This window comes from Hyaena hyaena, unplaced genomic scaffold (assembly GCF_003009895.1).
Source record: "Hyaena hyaena isolate Hyena2069 unplaced genomic scaffold, ASM300989v1 scaffold_846, whole genome shotgun sequence".
Taxonomy (NCBI): domain Eukaryota; kingdom Metazoa; phylum Chordata; class Mammalia; order Carnivora; family Hyaenidae; genus Hyaena; species Hyaena hyaena.
The window spans coordinates 819287-843552 of NW_024081478.1; the positions used below are offsets into that span (position 1 = coordinate 819287).

Below are 24266 nucleotides of genomic sequence, written 5' to 3' on the forward strand. Positions count from 1 at the left end.
ATAGCTTTTCTTAACTCTGTTAAGTACATTTTTAAGGAGAACTTCATGGATTTTAGAAAGGCTGCTCCTCAAAAAGAGATAAGATTATCTGACCTTCTGTGGAATCTGGGCAAGGACTGATGCAATTAGATTAGACTTTTCTTCTGTGAGGTTTTTAATCATTGAACCCAGGGTAAATACCACAACTCCATCTTTCCAGAGCTTTGGACAAACTCTTTTAACTCCTGTAAAGAAAACAGTTTTTGTTATATGAAAATTTAGAGCTTACAAGAATAATATAGCTATATACCTTTAGCACTGTGTTTGAATCATTGAATAGTTCTGTCTTTTCATATATTAACCATTTTAGAGTATGAAATATGATGTTAAATCACTCGTTATTAGGCAAATAAAAATAATTTACCTTGGAAGTTCCCTTCCAATGTGTTCTAAACACTCTAAGGTATGTTTGTGTGTGTCTGTGTTTAGGAATTATTGGCTACATGTTATCTCCTGCCATGTGTTGAGTTCTTTGGATGCATTATGTAACTTAGATTTATGGTGATCTTAAGAGATATGTATACATTTGCACATGGGAGAGCTGTCTCAGGGAGGTTTAAGTAATTTGTCCAAGGCTACACAGCAGTAGCGGTGACAGCACCAAATTTCTAAGTTAAGCTGATTGTTGTAAAGCCATGGTTCCACTATACTCAGGGGCTAGGGATCTCATCCTTATCAAATACATGGCATATCTGATGAACAACATCACTAATGGTTGCCATGACAATGTTATAAGATACCTATAGTAATATAACAGTCTAAGAAAATAATGTCCATTAATTGCTGTGTCCATGTTTTCAGTGTAGGGGTCAAACTTTATGAATAATAAACTAGAAATAATCCCAGGAGGTAAAAAGTTAGACAATCAAAAATAAGCACACTTACCTTAGGGGCTTTGCAGGCTGGCAGTGCAATCCTCCAACAAATTCAAAATTAGGTAAATAAGGGTAAGGAAATTCAAAATCTCAGTAAGTTCAAATCAACCACATTTCAGCTTTCCCCATAGTTTCACATGTGGCAGGTTTTCCTGAATAAAACTCAAGGATGATAGAGAGAAAACAAACTGATATGTTAAATAGGAAATGTTTAACCATCTAATTTTCAAAGAAAAATCTTTAAAGAATCAATATTGGGCTTATGTAAGCCACACAAAGTCAATTCACCTTTCCCCCCTGAGGGTACATCATAGTGAGATTTTTGAATAACAAGCAAGGATCTAAGTCTAGAGAAGACCAAAGGCCTGCTGCTTTCTCCCTGACAATAGAGTCTGTCTCTTGAGATAAGCCTGAGCCCTACTTCATGCTCAGAGTTGGCAAATACTCTCAGCAAAGGATAAGAAACAAAGAATGATCCATGGCCCATTGTAGCAGTGTCTCTGACACACTGGAATTACAATTTATCTCATTCTTGTTGCTCCAAAAGCCTTTGATTTCTTTAAAAACTGACCTTTCAAATCTATTCATCTTCTTTCTAGTGTTTTCAAGTGTGCTGTAAACACGTAATCACATCCAACTAGGAATAGAAATCTTTTAATAAATTTTTGAAAGGGCTTATCTCTTTTGCTATGCAAAATTAAAGTTCCTGTTTCATAAGACTTTGTCCTCTTTGGTGACAAAATATTAGCTATTCTGACATATTTAGTTGACAGATAACAATAAAGGAGTTCCTTTCAAATGATGTGGCAGCCAATGAACATTAACAGAACAAAAACTAAAATTAGTGACTGAATTAAGTAATTTTCCTTATTTAGGAGCCAGAGCTTTGTTTCTGAATTCTAGTCAATTATTGTGGTATAAGGAAACTTACACAGAGGTTTTGTGTCTTTTTGAAATATATATTCAGTATTGCTGATATGAGGAAATTGTAGGTTATATAGTTTCCCACCATATGGCCTTTTGAATATTCTCCTTGATAATTCTAGGTATGCTAAAGTTTTGATCAGAAAATATGAGGGATTTTGAATTGATTAGGACAATCTATCTGTATAAGCAATCACAAACAAATCTCAGTAATTTATGGGTTTGATTCTGGTAATGACAACGGTATTGAAAATCCAGCTTCATACTCAGTACATACTCCATTTTAGTTCCTTACTGGTGTCAGCTCTGGGTGTAATCTTATTCTCTTTGTGTGATACTTCACTCCCCCACCATTTTAATATCAGTTTTATAATTTATATGCCATACAATTCTTTCTTTTAAAATACACAATTCAATAGTTCTTAGTATGTTATAAAGTTATGCAGCCATCACCACTATTTGATTATAGAATATTTTCATTACCCACTCTAAAAAAATCCTGTATCCATTGGCAGTCATTCTGTTTCCCCTTCTTCCCAGACTCTGACAACCACTACTCTACTTTCCATCTCTTTGTCTGTTCCAGAATAATCTTACTCCATTTAATATAAGTAAATAATCCACTCGCTGGTCTTTTGTGCTTCCTTTTTCCACTTGGCATAATGTTTTCAAGGTTCATCCACATCATAGTCTATATCAATTCTTCATTACTTTTTATAGCTAAATAAGATTTATTTCGATATACTTCATTTTCTTTATCCATTCATCAGTTGATGATCATTTAGGTTATTTTCATTTTTGGCTACTATGAATAATACTGCTATGAGCTTTCATGTATATGCTTGTGTGGGCATATGTTTTTATTTATCATGGATACATAGCTAAGAGGCCTGGGTGGCTCAGTCAGTTAAGCATCCGACTTCAGCTCAGATCATGATCTCACAGTTCGTGCATTCGACCCCCACGTCGGGCTCTGTGCTGACAGCTAGCTCAGAGCCTGGAGCCTGCTTCACATTCTGTATCTCCCCCTCTCTCTGACCCTCCCCTGCTCATGCTGTCTCTCTCTCAGAAATAAATAAAACATTAAAAATTTAAAAAGAAATAAAAAATAGAAAAATAGAAAATCAAACTGATGATAAGAGGGATAAGATTTGTGGTTGCCAGAGGCAGAGGGTAGAGTGGGCGAATGGGATGAAGATTGTCAAAAGGTGATCATTTCTAGTTATAAGATAATAGATCCTGGGGAATATAGTGTACAATGTGATCACTATAACTAAGAATACTATTTTGTTTATTTGCAAGTTTCTAAGAGTAGATTCTTTTTTTTAATCTTTTAAAATAGTTTATTGTCAAGTTGGTTTCCATGCAACACCCATTGCTCATCCCCACAAGTGCCCTCCTCCATGTCCTTCACCCTCCCTCCCCCGTCACCCATCAGTCCTCAGTTTGTTCTCAGCATTCAAGAGTCTCTCATGGTTTGCCTCCTTCCTTCTCCCCCACTATTTCCCTCCTTCTTCTCCCCCACGATCCTCCGTTAAGTTCCTCCTAATCCTCCTATACGTGCAAACATATGGTATCTGTCCTTCTCTGCCTGACTTATTTCGCTCAGCAGAACACCCTCAAGTTCCATCCATGTTGCTACACATGGCCAGGTTTCATTCTTTCTCCTCTTTGGAGGAGAGCTGTTTTGTTTCATCATTTTGGTTAGCTTTCTATCTCTTGTTAGTTTAAAAAGCTTGTTATGCACTCTGCACCGTGAGCGCTGCTGTACCAAAGAAGGCTCTTTGACTGTCCAGGGCCTGTCCATTCAGAAAGTGTTCTTTGAATGGTATCTCTTGGTCTCTCTTGTTGAGACCTTGGTTATTTTATTTTTCTACTCGTAGTGGTATTTGGGACTCTACACCATGTGTTCTTTGGCTTTCTTGAGTTAGCCTTGGAATAGAAAACAGATAGACAAACACACAGGGAACAAAGGCACACAAATGCGCAAACAAATCCAAGAAACATGCAAACTGAAAGGGAAAACGAAAAAGAAAAAAGAGGGAGGAGAGAAGGTGAATAATAAGAAATAAAACTACATAAAAAGAAAAAAAGAAGAAAAGAAAAGGAAAAAAGAAGAAACCAAATAGACAGAGAACAGTTTAAAGCATGTAACCAGATTTCCCAGCTAAAAAAATAGCTGGGTGTATGCAATGCTGGTGGAAGAGCATAGAGAAAGAGAGAAATGACAGGAGAGAGATGAAGTGAAATTGGAAATGAAATTAGCAGGCAGAAGGAATAAGAGGATTCTTTCAAAGAGCGAAAGAGTGGAATATGGTTGGAGAAGAAGCGAAAGAAATGACGATGATGCTATCCATAGAAACTATATAGTCTGATTACTCCAGAGAGAAAGAGATGAAAAGGTAGGTAGGTGTAGAATTTACATCTAGAGAATGGATTAAATGTGACTGTTTAAGCAAGCCAGTGACCAGAGTTAATCAGGACAGTGCATCCATGTTGGTCTTGCCCTGACTCTGGTAAAAAAAAAAAAAATAACTAAATAAAAATAAAAAATAAATTTTAAAAAAAAGGAAGAGGGCAGCTCTCTAGCAGGGATGGGCGTGGTTTGATCCAGTGTGTCCCGCGGGAGTCCTGCCTTGGCAGTTGTGGGGAGAAGAGTGGCGGCGCTCCAGTCCCTTCTTGAACCAAGCGCTGCAACTCACTTTTTTGGGTGTGTAAACTCCCTGTGCCAGGGGCGCAGCCAAGGTGGGCCGTGCTCTATATCCCAGGCCAGGCCTCGTTTCCAGATTCCAGTCCGCCCGCCCCACTGAAATTGCCGGAAACACAAACTCACAGGCGAGCCCCTCAGGGAAGTCCCAAGCCTCTTGCCTTCCCCCAGGGATTGAGCCAGAAGCCACTGCTCCCGTCTCCTCCAGGTCGGGATGGCTAGTGAGGAGGAGTTTCATCTGGGGGTCGCCTGGGGCAAGTGCTTCCTGCCTAGGATTAGCTGGAGAGCAGGAAATTGGTTCCCTCTGTGTCCCGAGCAGAGGTTTTCTCTTCTCCAGTGACAGGGACAGTGTCTTGAGTAGTTTCAGCCACTCTCTTTCCACTCTAAACTCCCCGCAGAGAGGGATCCCTCCCCCCCGTCCCTCTGTATCTCTGGCCCCGGCCTGATTTTATCTCCCCCAGTTCGCACTCACGCTTGGAGGTTTTCTCAGCGGACTCTGCCTCCTTTTCCTCCCAAACTCGTGGATTCTGTAAGGGTTCCTATGGCTTCAGGCCTTCTCCGTGCAAGATATGGGGACGAGTGCAATGTACGGAGTTCCCTACTTCTCCGTCATCTTGCCCCCTCCTCTAAGAGTAGATTCTAAAATTTCTCACCACAAGGGCAAAAATTGTAACTATATGAGGTAATGGGTGCAAAGTTTGGTGAGTTCCTTTTAGATTTTGTATACTAGCTCTTTATCCAATATGTCATTTGCAACTATCTTTTCCATTCCATCGGTGGCCTATTAGTTTTATTGACTGTTTCCTTTGCCGTGCAGAAGCTTTTTATCTTGATGAGGTCCCAAAAGTTAATTAGTTCATTTTTGCTCTTGATTCCCTTGCCTTTGGGGATGTGTCAAGTAAGAAATTGCTGCGGTTGAGGTCAAGGACGTTGTTTCCTGCTTTCTCTTCCAGGGTTTTGATAGTTTCCTGTATCACATTCAGGTCCTTTATCCATTTTGAGTTTATTTTGTGTATGGTGTGAGAAAATGATCTAGTTTCTTTCTTCTGCATGTTGCTGTCAAGTTCTCCCAGCACTGTCTGTTAAAGAGGCTGTCTTTTTTCCATTGGACACTCTTTCCTGTTTTGTCAAAGATTACTTGGCCATACATCTGTGGGTCCTATTCTGAGTTCTCTATTCTATTTCATTGATCTATGTGTCTGATTTTTTGCCTGTCTTGATGATGACAGCTTTGTAGTAGAGGCTAAAGTCTGGGATTGTGATGCCTCCTGTTTTGCTTTTTTCTTCAATATTACTTTGGCTATTCAGGGTCTTTTGTGGTTCATTACAAATTTTAGGATAGTTTGTTCTAGCTTTCAGAAGAATGCTGGTGCAATTTTGATCGGGATTGCATTGAATGTGTAGATTGCTTTGGGTAGTAATGACATTTTAACATTTATTCTTCCAATCCATGATCATAGAATGTTTTTCCATTTCTTTGTGTCTTCTTCAATTTCCTTCATAAGTTTTCTGTAGTTTTCATCATACAGATCTTTTGTATCCTTGGTGAAGTTTATTCCTAGGTATTTTATGTTTTTTTTGTGCAATTGTGAATGGGATCAGTTTCTTGATTTCTCTTTCTGTTGCTTCATTATTGGTATATAAAAATGCAACTGATTTCTGTATGTTGATTTTGTACCCTGCAACTTGTCTGAATTCATGGATCAGTTCTAGTAGGCTTCTGGTGGAGTCTGTCGGGTTTTCGATGTAGAGTATCATGTCGTCTGCAAAAAGTGAAAGTTTGACTTCATCTTTGCTAATTCTGATGCCTTTTATTTCCTTTTGTGTCTGATTGCTGATACTAGCACTTCCAGCACTATGTTAAACAACAGTGGTGAGAGTGGACATCCCTGTCGTGTTCCTGATCTCAGGGGGAAAGCTCTCAGTTTTTTTCCCACTGATGATGTTAGCTGAGGGCCTAGCAGAAATGGCTATTATGACGTTTAAGTAAGTTCCTTCTATCCCGACTTTCTTGAGGGTCTTTATTAAGAAAGGATGTTGTATTTTGTCAAAAATTTTTTTGAATCTATCGATAAGATCATATGGTTTTTCTTTTGTTAATGTGATGTATCACATTGATTGATTTGTAAATATTGAACGAGCCCTGTAACTCCATGAATCCCACTTGATCATGGTGAATAATTCTTTTTATGTGCTGTTGCATTCGATTTGCAAGTATCTTGTTGAAGATTTTTGCATCTGTATTCATTAAGGATATTGGCTTTTAGTTCTCTCTCTCTTTTTTTTTTTTTTTTGCTGAGTCTCTGTCTGGTTGGGAAATCAAAGTGATTTTGGCTTTGTAGAATGAGTCCGGAAGTTTTCCTTTAATTTTTATTTTTTGGAATAGCTTGAGAAGAATGGGTATTTACTCTGATTTAAATGTCTGGTAGAATTCTCCAGGGAAGCCATCTGGCCCAGGGCTCTAATTTTTTGGGAGATATTTGATAAGTGAATCAATTTCTTCACCAGTTATGGGTCTGTTCAGATTTTCTATCTCTTCCCATTTGTATTTTGGTAGTGTGTGTGTGTTTAAGAATTTGTCCATTTCTTCTAGGTTGTCCAGCTTGTTGGCATATAATTTTTCATAGTATTCCCTGATAATTGCTTGTATTTCTGAGGTATTGGTTGTAATAAATCCATTTTCAGTCATGTTTTTGTCCTTTTGGGTGCTCTCTGTTTTCTTTTTTGAGAAGGCTGGCTAGAGATTTGTCAATTTTGTTTATTTTTTCAAAAAACCATCTCTTGGTTTCATTGATCTGTTCAGCTTTTTTGTTTGTTTGTTTGTTTTTGTTTGGATTCTATATTGGTTATTTCTGCCCTGATCTTTATTATCTGTCTTCTTCTGCTGGGTTTGGGGTGCTCTTGTTGCTCTCCTAGTTCCTTTAGGTGAGCTGTTAGATTTTGTATTTGCACTTCTCCTAGTTTCTTGAAATAGGGTCGGAGTGCAACGTAGTTTCCTCTTAGGACTGCCTTTGCTGCATCCCAAAGAGTTTGGATTGTTGTATTTTCATTTTGACTTATTTCTATATATTTTTAAATTTCTTCTCTAATTGTCTGATTGGCCCATTTGTTGTTTAGTAGGGTGTTCTTTAACCTCCAGGTTTTTGGAGGTTTTCCAGACTTTTTCCTGTGGTTGATTTCAAGTTTCATAGCATTGGTATCTAAAAGTGTGCATGGTATGGTCTCAATTCTTTTATATTTATTGAGTGCTGCTTTATGACCCAGTATGTGATTATCTTGGAGAATGTGCCATGTGCACTTGAGAAGAAAGTGAATTCCATGGCCTCAGGATGTAGAGTTCTAAATATATCTGTCAAATTCATCTGGTCCAATGTGTCATTCAGGTCCATTGTTTCTGTCTAGTTGATCTATCCATTGCTGTATATGGAGTATTAAAGTCCCCTGCTATTAGCACATTCTTATCCATGAGATTGTTTCTGTTTGTGATTGTTTTATGTATTTGGGTGCTTCGGGATTTGATGTGTAGACATTTATAATTGTTAACTCTCCCTGGTGGATAGACCCTATAATTATTATATAATGCTCTTCTTTATCCCTTGTTACTGCCTTTAAAGTCCAGTCTGTCTGATATAGCTATTCCAGCTTTCTTTTGACTTCCAGTAGCATGATAGATATTTCTCCATCCCCTTACTTTCAATCTGAAGGTGTCCTCAGGTCTAAAATGAGTTTCTTGTAGACAACAAATAGATGGATTTTGTTTTTTTTTTTAATCTATTCTGCTACCCTATGTCTTTTGACTGAAGCATTTAGTCCATTTACATTCAGTTATTATTGAAAAATATGGGTTTAGAGTCATTGTGTTCTCTGTAGGATTCATGCTTGTGGTGGTGTCCCTGGTACCTTGTGTTCCTTGCAACATTTCCCTCAGAGAGTCCCCCTTAGGATTTCTTGTAGGCCTGGTTTAGTGGTGATGAAGTCTTTAAATTTTTGTTTATTTGGAAAGACTTTTATCTCTCCTTCTATTCTACATGACAGGCTTGCTGGATAGAGGATTCTTTGCTGCATATGTTTTCTGTTCATCATATTGAAGATTTCCCGCTATTCCTTTCTGGCCTGCTAAGTTTTAATAGATAGGTCTGCTACTACTCTGATAGGTCTCCTTTTGTATGTTAGGACCCTTTTATTCCTAGCTGCTCTCAAAATTCATTCTCTCTTTGTCCTTATATTTTGCCACTTTCACTATGATATGTCATGCAGAAGATTGATTCAAGTTATGTCTGAGGGGAGTTCTCTGTGCCTCTTGGGTTTCAATGTCCATTTCCTTCCCCAGATTGAGGAAAGTTCTATGCTATAATTTGTTCAGGTACCCCTTCAGCTCCTTTTTCTCTCTCTTCTTCTTCTAGAATTCCTATGATATGGATATTGTTCTGTTTGATTGCATCACTCAGTTCTCGAATTCTCCTTTTGTGCTCCTGGGTCAAATTCTCTCTCTTTTTCTCAGCTTCGTCTTTTTCTATAATTGTGTCTTCTAATTCTCCTAGTCTCTTCTCTGCCTCTTCAATCCGTGCAGTGGCGACATCCTTTTTATTATGCACTTCATTTATAGCATTTTTAAATCCATCACAACTATTTAAGGTCCATTATCTTTGTGGTAATAACTTCTCTGGTGTCTTTCATGCCTTTTTCAAGCCCAGTGATTAACTTTATGACTATTGTCTTAAATTCTTGTTCAGTTCTGTTGCTTATATCTGTTTTGAGCAATTCTTTAGATGTCATTTCTTCCTGGAATTTCTTTAGAGGAGAGTTCTTCCATTTCATCATTTTGGCTAGCTTTCTGTCTCTTGTTCGTTTTAAAAGCTTGCTATGCACTCTGCACCTGCAAGTACTGCTATATTAAAGGAGGCTCATTGGCTGTCCACAGCCTGTTCATTCAGGCAGTGTTCTTTTAATGGTGTCCCTTGGTCTCTCTTGTTGTGTTTTTGGTTATTTTATTTCCCTACTCGTAGTGATATTTGGGACTCTCCACCATGTGTACTTTGGCTTGTTTCTTGAGGTAGCCCTGAAAAGAAAAACAGACAGACAAACACACAGGGAAGAAAAGCACACAAACGCACAGACAAATCAAACAAACAAGCAAACCAAAAGGGGAGATGGGAAGGAAAAAAAAGAAAAAAGGAGAAAAAAAGACAAAGGACAGTCTAAAAGTATAAACCCAGAAATCCCAGCTACAAATAAAGAGCAGGGTGGAGGCAGTGCTGATGGAAGAGCACACACAAAGAGAGAAAAGACAGGGTTGGAGAGAAAGCGAAATTGGACAATGACCAGGCAGAGAGACTAAGAGGCTTAATTCAGACAGAGAAAGAGGAGAATATGGTAGGAAGTGAGGAGAAAGAAATGAAGATAATGTTACCCAAAGGAAGTATATAGTCTGATTATTCTAGAGAGAGAAATGATGGTAACAATGGAGGTGGAGAATATACATCAAGAGAATGGATTAAATGTGGCTGTTTAAGCAAACCAATGACCAGAGTGTCCAGTCCAGCAGAGGGGAGAGATAAGAATGAGTAAAGGGAAAATATAGCAAGAATTGATCTAGAGTTAATCATGGCAATGCATCAATGTTTGACTGGCCCCAGGCTTCGGTCAAAAAAAAAAAAAAAGCAGCTCTCCAGCATGGATGGGCGTGGCTTGGTGTAGGCAGGCCTCACCTCCACTGTATGTCCCTAGGGCGCTCCCTGAGGCCCCGCCTTGGCGATTGTGAGGATAAAATGGCGGCGCCCCAGTCCCTTCTCCAACCTAGGGTTGCAAATCACTCTTTTGGTGTGCCACAGGCATAGCCAAGGTGGGCTGTGTTGTATGTTCCAAGCCCCACCTCATTTCCAGATCTTAGTCCTTGTATTTTAATGATACCACCTAAAATGTAATCCTGCAGGCCCAGCTGCTTTCTAGCCAGGGATCGAGTAGGGGGAGTACAGGAGCAGTTTCTCTTGGCGCCATTTGGGACCAGGGCACCCAGCGCAAAGAACACGCCACGACTAGAGATGGGATCTTTCTCCGAATGCCTTGAGGTTTGAGATGTGATGATAGGATCCCTCTTCTTCCCGGGCCAATGATTTTGTCTTCTCCAGAGACAGTTCTGTGAGAAGTTTCAGCCGCTCTTTCTCTTCCCCTCATGTCTCCACAGCTCCCCTCCATGCCTCTGGGTCCCGGCCCGTTTTTATCTTCCCCAGTTCACAATCACACACCTATGAGGCTGACTTTTTAGTAGACTCTTGCCTCTTTTCCTCCCAGACTCCTGCCGTTCAGTATTCTATGGCTTCAGCTCTTCTTTGTTTGAGAGATGTGAGTAGGCAAAAAATACAGAGCTCCCTACTTCTCTGACATCTTGCCTCCATCCCACTATCTTCCTTTTAATGATGGCAACCAATGAATGACAAAACTAAAAAATGCAAAATAAAATGTGTGTATTTGGTTCTATGGAATTGCAATCTGGGAAGCATAGAGCTGAGTAAAATCAATCATGTGCTTCCAAAAGACAAAGAAAGTTCGTATTTTTAAACAGGAAAGATATAAGTTGCTTTGAATGAAATCTGATTGGTGCTGGTACAGCTATAGTTACATTAATCTATATGTGATTGGTTAGTAGAGCAAATTCTTGGCAGAAAGTGCACTTATGTCTACTCTAATATGTAGTAGATTCCTTGGCTTTTAACTGAGTTCAGCCACAATTCTGAGAATTAAAGACAGGAGATGTACATAAACCCTTCTTCCTCCATGTCCTCCTAGCTTCGTCTTATATAACCCTTTTGACAATTTTTTTTCCATTTTATTCACTCCATTGTCAATGGAAAAAATGGCAAAATGTGAAAATACATTCTCTATTTGGGATGGGTCAAAGTTTATCTCCCACTTTCTGGGTCTCATGTGTCTTAAATAAGCCTCCAAAATCCTAGCCATTTCTCGCTTCATTCTGTGTAATTTACATACTGACATCAACATAGTGGGTTGGTGCAATTTTCCGAAGGAGCACCATATATTCCATATCTCTTAGAGCTAAGTTATTTTATATAATCCTGATGCAGAACCATAAATGTATGCCAATGAATGACTGCTCTAACAGAATGAAAACTATAAGAATGAGAAGTGTTTCTGATCCTCTTTCCAGATAGGAATGGAAGAGAACACCAAAGCAATGGCCTCATGCCATGTACTCAAAGATGAGTTAATCTGATCTGTCAGGGAGTCTACATATGGCACAAGAGGTGATCCTGGAGCAACTACTTGGTAGAGTTTCCAGGAGTCTACTATCAGTCTTCAGGACCTGTTGGCTACAGTGGCAAACTGCAATGGAGTTAATGGAGATGTAATGGAGTCCACCATTCTACATCCTTTAACTTATTTAAGAATTTATGATCTTTAATTTCAATACTCCTCCCACCCTTGAAGTGTGATGAGCATAGGAGGGGCAGTGAGAGAGAGAGAGAGATTGATCCATTATATTTACATTCTTAAGGCTTATTTGAAGAGCAACATATGCACTGTATTTTTCATAAATCTTAATGTCTCTGTTATTTATTGCTGTATAACCCACTATCTTAAAACTTAGGGTTTAAATCAGAAACATTTGCTCATGATCCTGTGGACCAGCAATTTGGACTGTGCTCAAGAAAATGTTTCTTCTTTGGGACTTTCCTGGGCTCACTCAGTAGGCTGCAGCTAGCTATCAACTTAACTAAAGAGGAATGGTCCAAGAAAGTGACACTCATATGGCTAGGTTTTCTAGGTTAGCAGGACACCTTGATTCTCACTTCATGTGGCCTCTCCAGGGAACAATTTTGTGCTTTTTCCAGTGAGAGCAGAAGTTTACAAGAGCTTGCATGAAAGTTCTAGGCCCAATTGTAGAAGTCATTCTATGTCATTTCTCCCACCTCTATTGGTAAAACAAGTCATGAGGCAAGTCTTATTCCAATATTGGAGAAATAGCCTCCATCTCCTGATAGGAGAAGTTACAAAAAACACGTAGCCATTTTTAATATGCTACAGAAAGAAACTTCATTAAATATATTTATGAAATCAAGTGAAAGTTGGTCATGGGGAAATATATTTTCCAAATCTGTTTATAATAAAAAGTATACTTTATCTGTATAGAAGTATGGCTACTTTGTGTGAAATTTAAATTTACTTCCCTTTACAATTAAACATTTCTATGATCTTATAGCTAGGATTCCACTCAGCTTTGAAAAATCAAAGTCTCTGGTATCTCTCTTCTAGATTTAATTTTCAGTTATACCTGTATTATTTCTTTGATCTGATCATAGAATATCTACCTTAGGAAAGAAAATTGCCTAGTTGTGGGTGAGTTATCTCTGGGCATTATTTACTATTACTCCTTTATTCTCATTGGATCAAAATTATCTGCTAGGTAAACCTAAAATATTGGGGGTTATATTAGAATTATCAATATCTGTTTTCTGATGCTAGATAGATTCAGTACTTCCCCTCAGTTTGAAAAATGAAGAAATATGGGAGGGTTCAGTATATTTTCCATATATGACTGATTTCCTGTCATGATTCTGTGATTGCATTCATTCAATAACAAAAATTTACTGAGCTTCATTTCTGTCTTTTGGTTAAAGGGGAAATTAATAAACATATGTCAAGAATTTACTCTCTCCCAGGAAATCTTCTATATTTATTAACTCATGAAAAACACAGACAGAAATCCTTTTTTTTTTTAAAGTTTGTTTTCATATATTTTGAGAGAGATGGAGTTTTGTTTTATGCCAGAGTCCAGCTCAATAAAATTGAGCAACATCGCTCAAACTACCAAAAATTTTCTAAAAGTTACATTTGGAGGATAGGAATACAAGTGCTTAAAGTTTAATCAAGTGGTTTCTAATTGAATCTAAAAGAAGTCATCACTGTACACAGGTGATCATTGGATTATCAGTACCTTTGCAATTCAAAGGATAGTCTGCAGAACAGGAATACTGACATCACCCAGGATTTTGTTAGAACTGCAAAAACAGGCCCCACTCAGAATTGCCTGAACCAGACTTCAGCTCAGGTCATGATCTCACAGTTTGTGAGTTTGAGCCCCACGCAGGGCTCTGTGCTGACGGCTCACAGCCTGGAGCCTGCTTTAGATTCTGTGTCTCCCTCTCTGTTCTTCTGCAGAACTCATGCTCTGCCTCTCTCTCCTTCAAAAATAAATAAACATTAAAACAATTAAATAAAAAATAAAATTTATGTGAGTTCTGTAACTCTTCTTTTGTATTTAATAAAAATATTTAATAAAAACTATTTTAAAGTATTGAAAAAATGCTCATCATCAATGTCTGTTCAAATATGATAGTTTGGTTTCTTTAGAAGAATTTGAATGTTGATTTGAGCAGAATATATATTTTCTCTCGCTGTATTTTTTAAATACTGGAGTGATGATACGTATATTCTTCTACAACTCATACTCTAATTTACAACTCTTTTGTTTTTGTTTTTGTTTTGTGACTGGTTTATTTCATTTAGTATAATATTCTGAAGGTTCATCCATGTTATGGCAAGTGATAAGATTTCTTTTGTTTTTAATGCTGAATGACATTCTTTTGTATGTGCATTTCCATTTTATCTATTTGTCTATTAATGAATATTTGAATGACTTTCACCTCCTGGCTATTATAAACAATGCTTCAAGAGTGTGCAAATATCACTTTGAGATTCTGCTTTCAGTTGATTTGGATATATACCCATAAGAGAGATTTCCAGATCATGTGGTAACTTTTGGGACTTCCATACAGTTTTCCATAGTAGCTACACCATTTTACATTCCCACCAACCGTGCACAAGGGTTCTTTTTTATCCACATATTTGCCAACATTTGTCATTTTGTGTTTAGCTAGTGGACAGGTTCAGAAATTTCCTTATAACTTAGTAATCTAGAATTTAGAATCTCTTTTTCTCATAGAAACAACTTGTACCCTATGACTCAGCAACTGCACTACTAGGTATTTATACAAATGATACAAAAATATTGATTAGAAGGGGCACACACACCCCAATGTTTATAGCAGCACTATTAACAATAGCCAAATTATTGAAAGAACCCACATGTCCATCGACCGATGAATGAAGAAAAGGTGGTTTGTGTGTGTGTGTGTGTATGATATATATGTATATATACATATATGTATATAAGATTGAAATATATATATATATATATATTATTCACAGTCAAAAAGAATGAAACCTTGCCATTTGCAATGACATGGATGGAACGAGAGTATAGTCTGCTAAGCAAATGACAAATACCATAAAATTTCACTCATGTGGAATTTAAGAAACAAAACAGAGAAACATAAAGGAAGTGAAGGAAAAATAAAATAAGATAAAAACAGAGAGGAAAGCAAGCCATAAGAGACTGTTAACTACAGAGAACAAACTGAGGGTTGCTGAAGGGGAAGGGTCGGGGTATGGGCTAAATGGGTGATGGGCATTAAGGAGGGCACTTGGGATGAGCACTGGGTGTTACATGTGAGTGATGAATCACTAAATTCTACTCCTATAACCAGTACTACACTATATGTTAAGTAATTTGAAGTTAAATACAATCTTGGAAGAATTAAAAGAGAAAAAAAAACCTAGATTCAAATTTTGCCTTTGCTATTAACAAATTGTGTTAACTGGGCCATTTATATTTTTTTAGGCTTCTGTTTCTTTTTTTTTTTTAATATTTTTATTTATTTCTAGGAGAGAGAGAGACAGCGTGAGCAGGGGAGGGTCAGAGAGAGAGGGAGACAGACTCTGAAACAGGCTCCAGGCTCTGAGCTGGCAGTCAGCACAGAGCCCGATGCGGGGCTCGAACCCACGAACCACGAGATCATGACCTAAGCGAAAGTCGGACGCTTAACCGACTAAGCCACCCAGGCGCCCCTTTAGGCTTCTGTTTCTTATACATATAAGGTTGTTTTAAGAATCAGAGGATAACTAAAGTAAAATAAAATCCCTAGGTTTATACTGTAAGTTAAAATAATGCAAATTACACTTACTGACTGAAATAAAAAACAACAGAAAAATGAATTTGCCTATTTAAAATAAAGAACAAAATATCAACAACAAAAAACTAATATTTGCCTAAGTGATAAGATATCAAAATTTTGATATGTAAACATTAAATGATTGTGGAGAATAATGCAGCTGTAGATTTAAATAAAATATCTAAACAAAATCATTATATATTATTCCTTAAAATTATTTTTAGAAAAGATTATATTTGAAATTGATGCAGAAATAAATAGTAAGCAGTATAGAAGACCTACTTTTGATGTTCATGTTTATCACCTAAATCATTCCTATGTGATTCATTTCATAATTCGTATTTTGTATGATGATCAAAAGGCCAGACTAGCATGTTCTGAGGACATTTGAGTCTATTAATGTCATCTGTAATGTGCAATAAAAACATCAACATGTGGAATTATTGAGAATTATAAGTTACTGTATGAAAATCATGTAACATGATTCCTGGTAATTTTCAGTGTGTTGGAAATGGTAAATACTATGACATCACTGATACAGTGTTAGTAGCAGATTTGTTGATAATAAAATAGAAAATAAATAATAATGTTGAAACTTTCAAATAGTATTTTCTTTTACAGAAAGCAGAAATGGTGGAAACTGAAATCGATTTTAAAGAGAAAATGGCCACTCATGAATAAGACTGACATGGATAAAAAACATACAGTGGAACATAAGGATGTAGGGAGCAAGCCAATCATAGCATAGGCTTTTTACCTCCACTGTATCACACAAAGCTGTTTCTGAAAAAAAGACATTAAATAAACTTATTTCTGGGCTGGCCAATAGATGACATGATTGGACTCAATAAGACTAACAAAATAAGGGCTTCGGGAATGTGGAAGCAGTGTGCCAAAATTTATTTGCACCAGTTAATGGCATGGAGGCAAGGGATGCCGCTCTTTTGCATAGTGTTAATACTTTGGAAGGAATCTTTCAAAATCATTTATTTAGTTAGTTTGCACAAATACGGTCAAACCTATGCATAGGCTTTTAATGACATACATATTTGATATTTAATTTAGACAACAGAATGGCTGACACTTAATTGATGAAACCATCCCCCAAATTTATCTGTAAGTTATGGATTCCAAATAGAGTAATAACTATGTTCTCTGCTGAAATCGGATAAAAATGTATCAGTAGTTTTGTTTATATGACCTACATTTAGCAGCATTTTCCTTTATCTACTAAAATTTTTCCTATACTTCATGATTTATCATATTCTCCAGGTTTTTCACCTAACTTCTATTTGCTCCACTTAGTGTTTTTCATCTCTTTTTCCTCCTGTTATAGTAGCTCCTGTCTGTCTAGTAAATATGAGGTTTCCTTATTTATTCACTATTCCAGTTAATAATTACTAAGTACCTTCTATGTTTTCTACTGTTGTAGTCTCTGGATGCCTCTTCATTTTTTTTCTGTTTTTTTTTCTTCAAATTTTTATTTTATTTCTAGTTAACACATAGTATAATATTAGTTTCAGAAGTAGAATTTAGTGATTCATCACTTAAATATAACACCCAGTGCTCAATGCAACAGGTGGTCCTCCTTAATACCCAGCATCCATTTAGCCCATTCCTCTATCCACCTCCCCTCCAGCAACCCTCACTTTCTTCTCTGTAGTTAAGAGTCTCTTATGGTTTTACTCCTTCCCTTTACTCCTTCCCTTTACTTCTTCCCTTTACTCTTTCCTCCCTCTCTCTTTTTACCCCTTCCCTTATGTTCATCTATTTTGTTTCCTAAATTCCACATGAGTGAAATCATATGATATTTATCTTTCTCTGACTTATTTCACTTAGCGTAATACATTCTAGTTCCATTACATCATTGCATATGGCAAGATTTCATTCTTTTTGTGCCTGAGTAATATTCCATTATATATATATATTACATATAATATTCCATAAATATAAATATTTATAAATATTCCAATATAAATATATATTATATAATATTTTATACACACACACACACACACACACACACCATCTTTCTTTATCCATTCATCAAAGGTCATTTGGGCTCTTTCAATATTTTGGCTCTTGCTGATAATGCTGCTGTAAACATTGGAGTTCATGTGCCCCTTTGGATCAATATTTTTGTATCCTTTGGGTAAATAAATACCTCATAGTGCAAATGGTGAGTCACAAGGTAGTTCTGTTTTTCACTTTTTGAGGATACTGCATACTGTTTTCCAGAGTGGCTGCACCAGTTTGCATTCCCACTAACAGTGTAAGAGATTTCCCCTTTCTCCACACTTTTGACAATACCTGTTGTTTCCTGAGTTGTTGATTTTAGCCATTCTGACTGGTGTGAGGTGGTAGCTCATTGTGGTTTTGATTTGTATTTCCCTGGTGATGAATAATGTTGAGCAAATTTTCTTGTGTCTGTTGGCCATCTAGATGTCTTCTTTGGAAAAATGTTTATTTGTGTCTCCTGTCCACTTCTTAACCGAGTTATTATTATTATTTTGGCAGGGGAGAGTTGAATTTGACAAATTCTTTATAGATTTTGGATACTAACCCCATTATTTGATATGTCATTTGCAAGTATCATCTCTCATTTACTTTTGTTGATTGGGTGTTTTTTTTTTTCACTGCGTAAAGGCTTTTTATCTTGATGAAGTCCCAGTAGGTCATGTTTGCTTTTGTTTCCCTTGCCTCTGGCAACATGTCTAGTAGGAAGTGCTACAGCTGGTGTTAAAGAGATTACTGCCTATTTTCTCCTTTAGGATTTTGATGGTTTTCTGTCTCACATTTAGGTATTTCATCCATTTTGAATTTTTCTGTGTGATGTAAGAAAGTGGTCCAGTTTCATTCTTCTGCATGTTGCTGTCCAGTTTCCCAAATACCATGTTTACCATGTGTTGAGGAGACTGTCTTTTTTCCATTGGATATTTCTCATGCTTGGTCAAAGATTAGTTGATCATATAGTGTTTGTGTTTTCTGTTCTGTTCTACTGATCTGTGTGTCTGTTTTTGTGCCAGTACCATACTGTTTTGATCATTACAGCTTTGTAATATAGTTTGAGGTCTGGAATTGTGATGCCTCCCACTTTGCTTTTCTTTTTCAAGATTGCTTTGGCTATTTGGGATCTTTTGTGGTTCCATAAAAATTTTTGGATTGTTTGTTCTAGCTCTGTGAAAAATGCTGGTGGTACTTTGATAGGGATTGTATTAAATGTGTGGATTGCTTTGGGTACTATAGACATTTTAACAATATTTATTTTTCCAATACATGAGCATGGAATGTTTTTCCATTTTTTTGTGTCATCTTCAATTTCTTTCATAAGTGTTCTACAGTTTTCTGAGTACAGATAGTTTTTTCTTGGTTAGGTTTATTGCTATGTATTTTATTGTTTTTGGTGTAATTATGGATGGGATTCATTCCTTGATTTCTCTTTCTTCTGCTTTATTATTGGTGCATAGAAATGCAACAGATTTCTGTAAGTTGATTTTATGTCTTGTGACTTTGCTGGATTCATGTTTCAGTTCTAGCAATATTTTGGTGGAGCCTTCTGGGTTTTCTACAGAGCATCATGTCCTCTCCTAATAGTGAAAGTTTGACTTCTTCCTTATTGATTTGGATGATTTTTATTATTTTCTTCTTGTTGTCTCCTGTGGCTAGAACTTCCAGTACTGTGTTGAATAAAAGTGGTGAGAGTGGAATCCTTTCTTGTTCCTGACCTTAAAGGAAAAGCTCTGTTTTTCCCCATTGAAGATGATATTAGCTGTGGGTCTTTTTTATATGGCCTTTATGATGTTGAGGTGTGTTCTCTTTACCTCTTCTTTGTTGAAGATTTTTATCAAGAATGAATACTGTATTTTGTCAAATTTTTTTTTTTTGCATCTACTGAGAGGATCATATGATTCCTTTCTTTTATTAATGTGGTGAATGACATTGATTGTTTTGTGAATATTGAACTGCTCTTCCAGTTTGAGAATAAATCCCACGTGCCTGTGGTGAATAAATCTTTTAATATACTGTTGGATTGGATTTGCTAGTATCTTGTTGAGAATTTTTGCATGTTCGTCAGGGATATTGGCTTGTAATTCTCTTTTTTAGTGGGTCTTGGTCTGGTGATGGAATCAAGGTAGGGCTGGCCTTATAAGCGAGTTTAGAAGTCTTCCTTCCCTGTCTATGTTTTGGAACAGTTTGAGAAGAATAGGTTATACTCTTCTTTAAATGTCTGGTAGAATTTCCCTGTGATGTGATCTGGCCCTGAGCTTTTCTTGTGTGTATGTTTGTGAGACTTTTAATTACTGATTCAGTTTCTTTGCTGGTTATCAGTCTGCTCAAAGTTTCTATTTCTTCTTATTTCAATTTTGGTAGTTTGTATGTTTCTAGGAATTTATCAATTTCTTCCAGATTGCCTAATTTGTTGGCATATAATTTTTCATAATATTCTCTTATAATTGTTTGTATTTTTGTGGTGTTGGTTGTGATCTCCTTTCTCATTTGTGATTTTATTTATTTGGGTCTTTTTTCTTTTTGATAAGTCTGGCTAAGTGTTTATCAATTATATTAATTCTTGAAAGAAACACCTCCTGGTTTCATCAATCTATTCTTTGTTATTTGTTTTTTTTCATCATTTATTTCTGCTCTAATCTTAATTATTTCCCTTCTGTTGGCTTTCAGCTTCATTTGCTGTTCCTTTTCTAACTCCTTTAAGTATAAGGTCAAGTTGTTTATTTGAGACTTTTCTTGCTTTTTGAAGTAGGCTTGTGTTGCTATATACTTTTCTCTTAGGACTACCTTTGCTGTATCCCAAAGGTTCTGGATTGTTGTGTTTTCATTTTCATTTGCTTCTGTCTTTTTTTTTTAAACTTATTCTTTAATTTCCTGGTTAACCTATTCATTTTTTAGTAAAATGTTCTTTAACCTCCATGTATTTATGGTCTTTCCACATTTTTTCTTACAGTTGACTTTATTTCATAGTGCTGTGGCTGGAAATATGCATGGTATGATCTGAATCTTTTTGTATTTGTTGGGGACTGATTTGTGACCTAGTATCTGACCTATTCTAGAAAATGTCCCATGTGCATTGGAAAAGAATATGTATTCTGCTACTTTAGGATGAAATGTTCTGAATATATCTGTTAAGTCCATCTGGTACAGTGTGTCATCCAGAGCCATTGTTTCCTTGTTGTTTTCTGCTTAGATCTGTCTATTGTTGTAAGTGAGATGTTAAAGTACCCTACTATTATTGTTATTATCAATGAGTTTGTTTATGTTTGTTATTTTTCTTCTATATATTTTGGTGTCGGGTTTGGGGCATAAATATTTACAATTCTTGGGGATTGCCTGAAGCATGACCAGTATACAGTTTAGCTTAATAGATGATACTGTTTCCTCCTTAATTCTTCTTTGATAATGCTTCTGTCCTCTTGTTATCAACATGATGATAACATGTCATGTCAAAAGAGCTTCCATAGGTCTTTACTAAAATAATCTTATTTTACTAAAGTGTGTCAGTGACCAATTTATAGTTCTATTTCTTTAACTTACCTCTGAGGTAAAGTTGAGGCCAAGATCCTTATATTTTTTACGTAAATCTATATAGAGTCTAATATGTAGTCTGCATCTAGGCAATGTGTACTGGTTATTAAATTAATTAATTATAGCAAATAAATGTATTTAAAGTCATGTCTAAATCTAAGGAATTTTGAAGTGGGTTCCTTTGAACATAAATTTTGTGAAACAATTAGATATTCAGTGAACTAAATTGGGTAATATTTTCTTTCTAATATGAACCTTTGTTCATTAGTTCATATCTGTTCATACTACTCAGAGACAGTTGAGGTGGAAGTCTGAGTTGACTGATTCTGATCATACTTGAGTTTATGAAAATTCCAAAGTGAAAGCATTTTTAGCAGAAAAGGCAAAGAAATAAAAACAAGTAGAATAAATTTATATTTATTATGAAGTAAAAAAAATCTCTTTTTTAGTGCTAAGAAACAAAGTTTTCTAATTGCTTTTTCAGGATTTTGTGTGGTATTCTCTACAGGAAGTATAAAGCATTCTAGGAAACTTTTCAAGGATGAGCTATGATGAAACTTTCCAAATAGGACTTTCTGAAGTTTCACCTAAAATTTATGAGAGGGACAAAAATGGTGAGCAGTCTGTTCCAATAGAAATGGTATAAGATTGGGAATAATCAACCCTAATTATCAATAATTTTTGCAGCAGATTCAGGCAAATTAAATCTCTGTTTATATCCTTGTTAATGTTGACATATTTTGGTTTACCATAGGTGTCAGTAAGTTTTATCTTACTCTTAGATAAATATTATGCTATATTTACCAATAATATCTACAATTTCTTCCAATATGAAAACTCTTGGTACTGGACTTATGTGTCATAACCAAACATGATAATCTATCTTTCAGAGGATTAATAATTTTTTGAGTGTTTTGCATTGTTTTGGGCATAAATTTAACAAGTATGAAGGTATCTTATGGGAGATGATTTGATGACTATAAAGAGTAACTGTGGCAGGAAATTTCTTGTCTCCATTCCCAGTTAGTTTTTGATAACCAGTTTATTGCTATCACTTGTAGAGTTAAAATGGAAGACAAACGTTTTAAAATGTATTCCTTTCATTGATATAGATTTCACTTAAATCTTTCTAAATTTTTTCTGATAAGTTTAAAATGAAAAGCAGAGTCTCTTAGCTAATGCCTCACTATAAAACTGTCCAAATGATGTCATAATCCTGGATCCAGAAGTCAAAGAAGACAGAAAATGGTTTTTTTTTCTTCGATTCTTTCCAGAAAGGTCATTCTGTCTGTTAATCCTGTCATGTGAACAACTACATAGGAAGGTAGAGCTGAAAGTTTCCCAAGATGTTTTTCCTTCATGCTTCCTACAGAGGCTCTAATGTGGTCACAAAAGGGACTGCAAGCAATTCTGCCACCAGCTCTCCAGAGGGCACCATAGGATCTGTGATCGTTATGTTGTAGTTGGTTACTTGGAGTGTGATTGTAGATTATACTCTCATAGGACTTTTTTAGTTTCAGTCATTTCAACAAAGAAATCTCTGTTTTATTTTTGACGGCTAGTATGTTAACTCTAGCAAGACATTAAGAGGTAGGTCCATAAATTTATTATTTGAATTTTCAAGTAATGTTTTGATATCCACTGAATGGATTGCCTTGAAGTTCAGAGGGGGAGTTTCTTCTAGTCGATGAGGAGAATATATGAAAGAGTCAACACTTGTGACCTCATGGTCTTTCACTGTGCATTTGTCTAGAATGATCTTTACATGAAGCCAGTGGCTCATGTCACAGGGCCACACCAAAATCTTCCCACAAAGTCTACAACCAGAGTAGAGCTTAAGCCACAGAACTGCTCTAGCCTCTTTCTCAGACACCAAGACAACAGTGCCCTCATATATTGTTCAGCAGAGGTTGCTGTGTGTTGCTGCTGAATGCAGAGATAAAATGACAGTTTAGACACAAGACAAATTAAAAATTAATTTTAAAGGAAAAATTTTATTTATTGCTTGCAAGTTTTATGTTGATTGAGGGAATAAAACAGACAGGCAAAAATATCTAGGAAAAATTGTTTCAAACTTACAGAACTAACATAGATACTTGTATTCTCTGGATTGGCAATGAGAAAAGCAACAAATAAGAATCTTATAAAATTAGTATTTCACACATTACAACACACACACACACACACACACACACACACACACACACACACACACTATGTTTAAAGGGGCCAGGTGGTTTAGGCAAACATATTCCACATCTTTTTCCCAACGTGGAATAGCAACTAGTTTGCTTAAATACACTTGGATACTTAGAGGAACACATTGATAAAGTCAAATAAACAGTGCAGAGTGTTCAGAATTCCAAAGAAAAGGACATCCTTATTCCTATGTGGAACAATCAGAAATAACTTTAGTAAGGCAGATAACACATGGGTGAGATGGAAGCTCTGGTAGAATCTAGGCAGAGTATGGCAGAAAGGCAGGTTTCACGATATATAGAAGAATGGGGAAAGTTCATGGATATTGGGAAAGTATTCAAGTGGATATGGATCTCAGATAAAGCCGTGGGCATAGGTTATAGAAGAAAGTTGGATTGAAATAGGAGACATTAAATTAAACTTGAATGATATAAAATAAGTGTGGATTTTAATTCATAGGCAAAAATTATTTACTCAGGTTTTAAAGAAAGACACAATTTCAAATTTTTCCTTTAGTAGACAGTTCCAGCAGCTAAATATAAATTGGCATAGAAAGGCAAGAGTTTAAAAGAACAGAAAATGATTTAAAATGTGGATTAATAACTTAAACATGGAATCAAAATAGCCTGAATCATGGACTGATACTAGTAAATGTTAGAAACATAGTTGAAATTTGTAACTACTGATTAGATCTGTGACTAGAAAAAAATATATTAGAATAAAATGTATGGTTTTGTACAAAGATGTGAATAAATGTGATTACTGTCTCAAAAACTAAATGGCTGATAATATCATTAGGTAAAATATGATACACAAAACTCACTGTAGGTCTAGGAATCAATATGATCTATTTGAGATTTTTTTCCCTACAATGACTGATTTAATAAGACAACTTTATGGGAGTGTTTATATGCCCCTCGATATTAAGATTTAAGTACATGATAATGTTTCAGG

The 24266-nt window shown here is 36.1% G+C and overlaps 1 pseudogene; it reads right to left on the bottom strand.

Moving 5' to 3' along the window:
- Window positions 1-84: 84 nt before the first annotated feature.
- LOC120222183 lies at window positions 85-23001 on the bottom strand (annotated as a pseudogene).
- Between the last annotated feature and the right edge of the window lie 1265 nt (window positions 23002-24266).